This window comes from Heterocephalus glaber, unplaced genomic scaffold (assembly GCF_053883595.1).
Source record: "Heterocephalus glaber isolate CG9 unplaced genomic scaffold, H.glaber_assembly_v1.0 deba00000768, whole genome shotgun sequence".
In the NCBI taxonomy this organism is placed as follows: Eukaryota; Metazoa; Chordata; class Mammalia; order Rodentia; family Bathyergidae; genus Heterocephalus; species Heterocephalus glaber.
Genome location: NW_028258162.1, coordinates 14,277,744 through 14,287,850, shown reverse-complemented (window position 1 = coordinate 14,287,850; position 10,107 = coordinate 14,277,744). Strand labels below are relative to the sequence as shown.

At 37.7% G+C, this 10,107-nt stretch overlaps 1 long non-coding RNA gene across 2 annotated transcripts; it reads left to right on the top strand.

The window, feature by feature from the left end:
• Positions 1-407: 407 nt before the first annotated feature.
• On the top strand, positions 408-9,997 carry LOC110344889 (uncharacterized). Of its 2 annotated transcripts, XR_015449705.1 has the most exons (4): positions 408-624; positions 2,044-2,183; positions 7,356-7,499; positions 7,641-9,997. It is a non-coding gene; the product is annotated as an uncharacterized LOC110344889 (long non-coding RNA). The 2 variants fall into 2 exon arrangements; XR_002387821.2 differs by having other exon boundaries at positions 417-624; positions 7,356-9,997.
• Positions 9,998-10,107: the final 110 nt, after the last annotated feature.

Here is a 10,107-nt window from a genome sequence, read left to right as displayed (position 1 = left end):
TGAGAAGCTTGCAGTTAAAAGCCCGCACAGGAAGCGGCCTACAGGAAGGTGACTTGTTACTAGCTCCTGGAAATGACTGTAATATGGAACCAGAAACTTAGCATTTATTATGCTTTTACCTGTTTGATAATGTTGTCACAAAGGGGAACAGCTCGATGCTACAGCCAAGTGCCACAGCTCTGTGTCAGAGCTGAATATGCTGGCTCAGTGTTACAGCTGTGAGTCGCAGCTATTGCAATTTGAAGACTCGAGACGCGGATGGTCACTCAAAGAGGTAGAGACAAACCTTTATTACACCAGTGGGCTTAGGGGAGGTCACACTCTGAAGTCTGAGTGGGCGACTAGAGTGGGAGCCTCCTTACATGCCTTGCAGAGCATTCCTGAAAGGCTAGTGGGTGAACATGCTCACAGAAGCAGAGGGCTGGAGTTAACAGGACATTCCTAAAAGGGGTGGAGCCAGTAGTACATTCGGGAGAAGGTTGGAGCTAACAGAGCATTCCTGAGAGGTCTCACAGTGCAGGCAGTTACAAAACATTTTCATACATTGGGCAGGGGAGCTGCTGGGCAGCACAAGCTGTTACACTTCTGGAACAAAAGATCTTGTGGAAAGGACATGGGGGCAAGGTAAGGGCCTATCTCATTGTGTAGTATTGCTCTATCAATAGCTTTTAGGAAACTATCAATGAATAAGATACCACAAGGCTGACAAATATTTAAAATAATTTATGAGTTATTCACTATTATCCAACAAAGGAAAAAACTGCAAAAATCTTAATTACTATAAATTCTTTTTTGTACCAGGGATCAAACTCGAGACCTTGAGCTTGCAAGGCAGGTGGTGCAATCACTGAGCTAGATCCCTGGCAAAAGTTTTGAATAGTAAGGAAAATGTTGATGCTTTGACGAGAAGGAATATTTGAAGCAATTAAAGGTGCAACATATGATGAATTATTACGTATAGGGCTAATAATTTTAGGATATTAATTCTATAATATAATGCTGAAAACCTATAAAAATATAGTTCGATCAATAATGTCATATGGTCATGTGATATGCATGATAAAAAGGGGAAGTCTGAAAATAATAAAGGTATTATTTTTGAAAGATGAGAGTTTGAGTGATTACTAAATTTTCTATAAACTTTTAAGGCTCCTAGAATTAATGTTAGTCCTTTTAGTAATCTGCAAGGTGTGCTTATAAAAGGGCAAAAACTCTGCCCCTGAAAATTAGCATAGACTGTAATGTCCTAGACGATAAACAACATTCTAAGTCCGGCATCTCAAGTCCAGCATGGTGGAATATACCTATAATCCCAGGACTTGCAAGGTGGAGGCAGGATGATCATGGTGAGTTCAAACCAAGCCAGGGCTACGTAGTGAGGTCAAAGCCAGCCTGAACTATACTGCAAGACTCAGTCTCAAAAACTAACCAATTAACCAACTAACCAACCAAGTAAATCACTAAATCACACTAAATAAATGCGTACATACATACTGTGTCTCAGGCTGTTTTGTTCGATGCCACAGACCTCACTTGGCATCCATTAGACCTCTTTGTTCCTTTTTCATTCATTATTAAACTTCTTCCAATCCTCTCGTATGGAATAGAAATTTGGATTATGGTATCTAACAACTTTATCTGAGTTTCATTCCCTGAACATTTTCATTATCTTGGATCAGTCTAGAGATTAGAATATTTTGTTTGTTTGAATTTAAGCCTTGCACTAGTGCTGACTTCAAGGTGGTCTTCCTACACATAGTGCCACATATGCAAGTCTTCATCTCAATGGTCTGACCACAGGATTAGAACTTCTTGCTTCACAAACTCCACACCTCACAATCCAGTGCACTATCAGTGAGCTTCAGAGGTCATTCCTTTGTTTCTCATACATCCTTGAGGTTTAATGAGAACCTAAAGGTGAATTTGAATCAAAGAGTAAATGAAAGCATCAGATTACAACAGGAATAAAGTGTTATGTGGGTGAGTAAACATCTTTATTATAGAAGAATTTTATACTGATACATAAAAACATTCTTTTTCAAGAGACAAAGTCTGAAAAGTTCTGTGTCTGAACTACTGATACTCATCCAGCAAGTGCATCATTGAGATAAACTTTACTATGGCCAAAAATGAACATCTCTGCTATCAGCTCTGAGATCTAATTCCAGACATCTGCTTAACAGGTATAAGACAAAATATAAATTTAAATATATTTTTCAAATATATGAATATTTTCATCATACTTTTTCTTATTACATAATTAGAAATCCAAATATTCAACAGTAGGAAAATATTATATTTATAATCTCTTATCGTCTTAACTGAGAACTATATTACAGTACAATGCGAATTAATAGCAAAAGACAAAGCTGCATTTACTGTTGTATAAAATGCCTTACAGCACATAATATTGAAAAATGCTACTATAAGAGTAAGGATACTGTGAGTTACAAAAAGCATAAAATTAAACTTAATCTTCCCCAAATTTGAAGAAACTCATTCAGATAGTTAATTGGGAGTAATTAAGCCTTCATTTTCAAATATTTCTGTTAAGAATATATACCAAATCAAATTTCTCCATAAGGTCAACATTGAACCTAACCCCTGAATTTGATTCAATTCTCCTCCAACTTGGTTTGCAACCAGAATTGTGGAATGCATCAAGTTCATGAACCTAGGTATCGCTGCTGAATCTTAGAAGTGTCCTGTAAGTTCATCAACACATGAATGGGTAAAAAAATGTGTTATTTATATATAATGAAGTACTACACTTCCATAAAGAAGGATAAACTTGAGTCCTTTATAGGAAAATGGATGCACCTTGAGACCATAATGTTAACTGAAATAATCAGACACGCAAGCTTACCTATCTGATGGTTTCTCTTATATGAGAAATCCAAAATATGAATAAAGAGCAAAGTAAAAGATTGATAACAGGAAAGATGGAGATGGCTCTTTTGCAAATGGGAGGGAAACTGAGAGATGAAGGAAGGAAAAAGGGAGGGAGGGAAAGGGGGTGAAAATAATTAAGATCACACCCTGTTCTTGGATAGGCAGAAAACTGTCATCAAAATGATTTTATTACTGAAAATGATATATAGTTTTAATGAAATTTCAATCAAAATACCATCAGCATTTTTCAAGAACTAGAAAAACATCTAAAACTCATACAAAACCTGAAGAGATATAGAAGAAACAAAGCAATCCTGACCAACAAGAGCAAAGCGTGAAGAATCAAATCCCCGATTTCAAATTCGACTACAAAGCTACACTGATAAAAAAAAGTGTGGCACTGGCATAGAAACAGACACATTGGCCAATAGAACACCATAGCATGGAATAGAAGATGCACAGAAGCAGATACCTTGGCCAATAGCACATCACAGAATAGAATAGAAGATGTAGAAACAACCCCCAGAACTTTCAGCCATTTGATTTTTGACAAGAGACAAGTAACGTACACTACTGAAGCAAAGGCATGTTTAACACATGGTGCTGGGAAAACTGGTTATCCACATGCAGAAGAATGAATCTAGATCCCTAGCTCTCACTCTGTATTAAAATCAAATCAAAAGGTTTCAAAGATCTAGATATAAAAACAGCCTTATCTGCTAAAAGAAAAAAATGGTAAATCTCTTGAAGACATAGTAATATTCAAGAATTTCTTGAACAGAACTCCAACTGCACAAGAATTCATACCAAGAGTGGACAAATAGGATTATACCAAATTCGAAAGCTACTTCATTACAAAGGAAACAACCTACAAAATGAAGCAACAACCTAGTGAACAGGAAAAATATTGCCAGCTACTCCTCAGACAAAGGACTAATATGTAGAATGTATCAAAAAATCAAAAAAATTATACCCCCGAATAAAAGAGCAATCAGAAAATGGGTAAGTGAAATGAATAGACCATTCTCAGAAGAAATACTAAAGGCAATAAATACATCAAAAATATTCAACAGTTTTTGTCATTAGAGAAATGCAAATCAAGACAACATTAATATTCTACTTCACTCCAGTAAAAAAAAAGTTGTTATAAAAAACTCATAAAACATCAGGTGCTGGTGAGATTGTGCAATACAAAGCAAACCTCTGCATAGTTGTTGGGAATATGAAGTAGTACAACCACTATGGGAATTGGAGGTTCCTCAGTATTCTTCTGGGATATCTTTTCCTCCAAATAAAAATCATAATTTATAGCAATACAAGCATCCCCATGTATATAGCAGCACAACTCACAATACTTAAATTTTGAAAGTGATTTGTATGCTCACCAAGAAATGAATAAAAAAAGAAAATATGGTTTACAGACACACTGGAGTATTAGTTGATCAGAAAGAATGATAAATTTGAGTTGTTTGTAGGAAAATGTATCTTGAGAGCATACTGTTAGGTAAAATAAGTCAACCACAGCAAGTTAAACATTGCATGTTTTCTCCAATTGTGGGACCTAAAACTTAAATAATTCAGAAAGCAATATAAAAGAGAGATTGCAAGAAACGGGGAGGTAGACTCTGAACATGGGAAGGGCTTCTGGAGAAGAAGGAAGAGTCAAGGGTAGAGGTTAGAGGGAGAATAAAAGTGAGTAAGATGCAGTATGTATATGTAGCAGTTCCTCTTGATGAATGCAATTATTTTCTATTACAAACTTGGAGAAGCAGATATTTTGACAAATTCTAGTATTTACAACAATATCAGTTGGTAGTCACAGGATTATTTTAAGGCACACATGCACACTGGCACAAAACAAAATCAGAATTCAAGGAAGGAGAGAAATGTTAGTAGATTACAAAAATGTAATCAAGGCAAAGCCAGAGCATACTATAATCAAATTTTCACATCAATAGTAGGAATATAGAAGGTTTAAATCATTGATAGGATAAACAAAATCCTGAAAAGTCTGGCCATAGCTGAGTGGTAGAGTATGTGCTTAGAATGGGAGAGTCCCTGAGTCTAATGGCCAGCACTGAAAAAACTTAACCAAACAAACAAAATATCTGACGAAACATAGCAATGTAGCAATGTCTTAGTCAGGCAAATAAGGATATTTGAGATAACAATTAGTGTTGTACATTGGCCAGAGACATAATTGTTCTCAAAAATATGACTTGCAAATATTTCCTACCATTCTCTGGGTTGTGGTCCCATTCTCTCCATACATTACTTTGTTGTAACAAAAAAGGCTTTAAATTCGAAGATTTAATTTTTCTTTAGTTCATTGCATTCTTGGTATCATGTGCAAGGAATCATGGCCAAATTCAATGCCATGACATTTTTCCCTTGTGAAATTTTTAAAGTAAGTTTATATAAATTCATCTTGTAGACAGTGTGAGTTAATCTTTGCAGTGCATGTATGTACAGTTCCGACTTGTCTTTCCATGTGGATATCCAGTCTTCCTATCATTGTTTGTTGCAAATACTAGTCTTGGCAATCTTGAAAAATATATTTTGACCAGGTATGTAAAGATTTATTCCTGGGGCAACAGTGGAATTCCAGTGACCTCTAGTTCTACGTCAGCACTAGGGGCTTGGGAAGCCTTGGGTGTTGTGTTTGTTATACTCATGTTTGAGCTTTGCAAATGGCACATAGCCATTACTATTCATAATGTACAATTCTTGATGAAAAGTTACAGAAAGCTATTCTAGTTAATTTGCACACAAAATAACTTATTCAAGTAAACAAATAGTCCAATTTATGCTAAATTTTAAAACTTTAAAAAGTCTCAGAAATGTCTCCTCTTCCCCAGGCCTAATCTCTGCATTCCGACAAGTTTGCTTCTTTTTGTCTCATCTTTCTCAGTGATAGACAATATGGTGTGGAGAAGTTCTAGGTTTATGATCAGTAAGACTTGAGAGCTTCTCTGGCTTTCCAAAGTCCAAATTAATCTTCAAAAAAAAATTTACTGACATTATTTGGTTCATATATTTGCACTTGGACCTGTATTTAACAAGGATGACAAGGAACTCTGATTATTTTGCCGGGTCATGAACACAATCTCTTATCATTGGGTAACAAGGATATGTAATTAATGCCTTTCCCAATAAGAGATAGGTATTTCCCCAAAGAAAAGAACAGGGACTGACAGAAGTAGCCTAAGTCACATGAAACCCTGTTAGTACGTGGGAAAATGATATTTACAAATGGACATAGTAGATATAAGTAATTAGAGAAATCCTATCTCTAAAATGCAATTCTTACAACTCCATATGCAAAATATTTTGCAAATATCCATATCTGAAAGTTGTACCACCTGGCTCAGGAAGACTTGATATCCTCTAGCCCTAGGAGTCCACAGAATCTTGACTAATTATGGAGACATGAATGTGATGACATCACTAAAATGACTATATAGATTTCAGCCCAGGTTAGAAGATTTTACTAAAAGGTGAATGTATAAAATCATTATACAGCTGTATCATTCAGTGCTTACTAGAGAATCAGATTTAATGCAAGATATAGAAATATGTAAGAATTTTCCAGATTGCCTTAAAATGGCTGCCCACAGAGTCAGGGGTAGAAGAGTGCCCAAGGTCTGTCTGCATGCTGGGGATCCAAAGGATCCAGCTGAAGACTTGGAGCTCACTGCAGTGTCCCATGGGAGCCTGCGTCAGGAGGCCAAGGGGCCTGGGATGGAAGGCTGAAGGATCTGCTCGAGAAGCCAGGAGACAATATCCAAGGTGAAGGCAAGGTAAAGCGCCTCCAAAGAAACAGGAGCAAGCCCTCCTTCTTTGTTTTCTTCTATAACGTTCTGATGACAATTCTCCCTAGGGTGGGTCTTCCACAGCCAGAACTAGGCTGAGCCAATCTAGGTGGGTGCTCCTTATGCAAGTTGACACAATCAATTCACTATCACAACATCCACATGAACTTCTGTGCCATGTGGGAGAGGAGTGATTGGAGAAGACAATGAAAGAGCAAGGTAGGAGGAGAGTCAGGTCCCACTTCCATCAGAAAGAATGAATGTGCATTATTGGGCTAGAAACTCAGAAACTGCTCGAGGAGTGCTTTGCACCAATGATAAGAGGAAATGCATTAATGAGATGTAATAGATATATATGGAGGAGAAGATTAGGGACAAGACAGACAGGTATCTCTTCCCCTCCATATGCAAGAATCTCCCCAGTTCCCTAAGGAAGAACCAGAAATTCTCTTTCTTTGAGTCACTGTCCTCTTCCCCAATTTTCTTGACCAGTTTTATTGTTCTCGATAATTACAGTATGATAGTGTCACTGCTGTTACCTGACAGTATTACTTCTAAACATCTTGCATGATGCGCTCTGTCCTACTTTGCATTTATATTGATGTGAAGCGAACTGCACAAGTTATCCTCTACAAACCGTTTCCTCCCCAGAACACAAAGAAGGTCATGGAGACAGGACTAATAGGGGAGAGGATCCTTAACAGAGACAGGGCTCACAAACAAGCCCATCTGCAAGCAAGTGAACACCCTCAACTTCCTCTCCATCTTATTTTCTTCATCACTTCTCTACAAAGTGTAAGCCAAAAGAAAGCTCTCCCCTTTTTGTTGGAGGTGTCAGGTATTGTATCCCAGTGACCAGAAAATAACTGATACAGTGTTGTGAGCTGCAATCACTTGGTTCAGCTAATCACAGCCAGACCTCTTCTTTGTCAACAGGTATTTTGGTCATTGCAAATATTAATGACCTATTGTGAGACAAGTATCAACAAAAGAAGTCATATTCCTTGACAATTCAATGTAATAGTTGAGTAGCTATTGATGCTCTTTGCCTAAATTCTTTTATTTCATTGAGATTCATACATTATTTTCATTTTGAAATATTCATTTTATTTTTTCTACTTGATATTTTAATGCAAAACTTTTATGCATTAAATAAATATAGATTATAATTTTTTTCTTGTGAGATAGTGGAGACTTATTGCTTTGCCTTTATTTATGAGTATTTTGAGAACTGTTATCATAATAACTACCATTATCAGGGCAAATATTTGAGCATGCTCTCTCTCTCTCTCTCTCTCTCTCTCTCTCTGGCTCTGTGTGTTTGTATCTGTTGTAATGTAGTTATATTTTAATTTACATTATGTATCAAAATTGATCCTCTACATTATTGCTTTTGATATAGACATCTACTCAAATCTCACTCGTGAGATAGCTATCAATATGAGTCTTTTGTCCTTCAGACTCAACCTCTTGAGTCTTTGACCAAATGATTGCTTTGGCATGGCTCAACATCCAAGGTTGCAGGGATTTCAGATCTGAACATATCTTGTCTCCTTGTAGGAGTGAGGGTTGTTTAGCATCCAAGATTTTGCCCATAAATATACTTGTATCTTGTCAGGAATATCATTTCTTGCTTTGCTGAAAACCTAACCAGGGGATTGAAATATTAAGTTAATATTTTAAAGACAGTGTCATTTAATGTTTTTTCCCCAATTTTATATTGCATAGGATTTAAAAAATTCAGCTTAATTTACTTTTAATGTTTTCTTTTAATATTAGTATTTCATATAATCTACTAACTTCCTGTCTTGTCCATGTACAAGTAGAATGTCATCCTTATGTCAACCAGATTACATTTTACTAGATTTCCACAAAGTCAACAGATTGATACTTCTTGTGTTCTAAAAAACAAATTAAATCAGAATAAATGGAAATTCACTTAAACATCTTGTTAATACATTATTTTCAGTCCTACAATACTCAGATTTCTAGAGTTAAATTTCACGTGGCTCAGGCACAAGAGAAACCTCCATTTCTGAGAAGCTCTCAGGTGACACTGTTGTTGCAGGTCCAGGACACACAATTCAGAAGCAGTGGTTTGGAGTGGGTACCTTAGCCCCTTGTGAGGCATACTGAGCAGCTGGAGCACAGCATCATGACCTGAGCAGTGCTGCCTTCCTTCTCAGGGTGGACCAGAGCACCTGGTTCTCTTGGGTCACCCAATCCTTTATGCTATAGCAGAAAGGCTCAAGCAAACTCAGTGCCGGATTGTCTTCTGTGACCAGCTTCAGCACAGCTTCAAGAGAACCACATGGATGGGAGCTTCCCAGTGATAAGGGGGCTCTGGATGTCAGGGCTCCTACACAGCATCCCTTACAAGTGTGTGTCACCGGAAGCTCTCAAGACATCCTGGGGTCACGTGGCACTGCCCTTACACACACATTTTGCACACATATTAAGTGTTCTCTCCTGTTCCACAATACGAGAGACGGCTTGGCTGGTTACGACTGAGACTGAGCACAGAGCAGAGATTTGCTTTCCACGTTAAGTGAGCAATGCATGGTATAGTCCTGTGTACGTAACACCTCCTTTTCTTCATTTTTTGAAATGCTGGAGTAGCATTAGCTATTTTCAGTGCAAAAGTGATAATGACTTTACTGGGCTTTCCTGAATATTTGTATGACTTAATATGCATATATTCACTGAATTCAAGTCCCTTCTGTTGTGAAGTGTCTGTTTACAAGCTGTATCTTTTCCTTGGTGGATGAGAGATAAGTAAATATCATCACTTAGAGTTGTCTACAGGCCACCTCCAACATAGAGGCTGAATATAGCACTCATTTACTTGCCTTATGACAATGAGCTTGGACTCAGCTGGACATCTCTTCTGCTCCGGACTGGGCTCGCTCTTGTACTTTCAGCACACAGCGGCGCCTGGAGCCAGGATGCTGATCGTGCAGTTCTCAGGGTGCCTCAGCTCTCCTCCTCTCCCTTTTCCCCTCCTGTCAGCTAGACTCGCTTCACCCTATTCTGTGGCCCAACCCAGGCAGGGAGTGAAATCTCCTAAGGTCTATAGGCATATGTTCACAGTGGCACACCATTGCTTATGGCCTGTTATTTCATCAGTGCAAGTTATGGGCCAGACTAGATTTGCAAAGTAGGGAAATAGGCCTCCCGTCTCAAAGGAATGATGTGCACATTCACATGACAAAGAATATGAGACTGGAACTCATGAAAACCTTGGAAAAGGAAGACTGACTTGTAAATACCTCCCAAATGCCACTTCTCCAGACTCCCAGAACTCTTAGCTACTCCAGCCTAGAAAGTTTGTAAAGTGACCGTTATCATTTCCAACTGGCTGTTCACAAGCTTCTAGGCAAATCAGTTTAGGGTCCTAATAATT